Source organism: Penaeus monodon, chromosome 22 (assembly GCF_015228065.2).
Source record: "Penaeus monodon isolate SGIC_2016 chromosome 22, NSTDA_Pmon_1, whole genome shotgun sequence".
Classification (NCBI taxonomy): Eukaryota; Metazoa; Arthropoda; class Malacostraca; order Decapoda; family Penaeidae; genus Penaeus; species Penaeus monodon.
In genome coordinates, this window is record NC_051407.1 from 29,101,679 (window position 1) to 29,101,924 (window position 246).

Consider the following 246-nt stretch of genomic DNA (forward strand, 5'->3'; position numbering starts at 1 on the left):
AATTTGCATAAGCAAACCCCCCAAATAGCAGAAAAAAATTCAAGGAGAATTTCGATTTTGAATTGCTTGTTTGATCCCCCGCCCTATGGTCTGTTTTTTTAAAGAAAAACCCGAATTAATGAATTTTAAATTTTCCCCCGCTTTTTGTTTTAAATTCATTAACCATTGCCCCGGGGGTCTAAAAGGGGGAAAAAGGGGAATCAAGGGAAAACTTAAAAAAAACAAAGGGAAGAAAAAAGGAAAAAG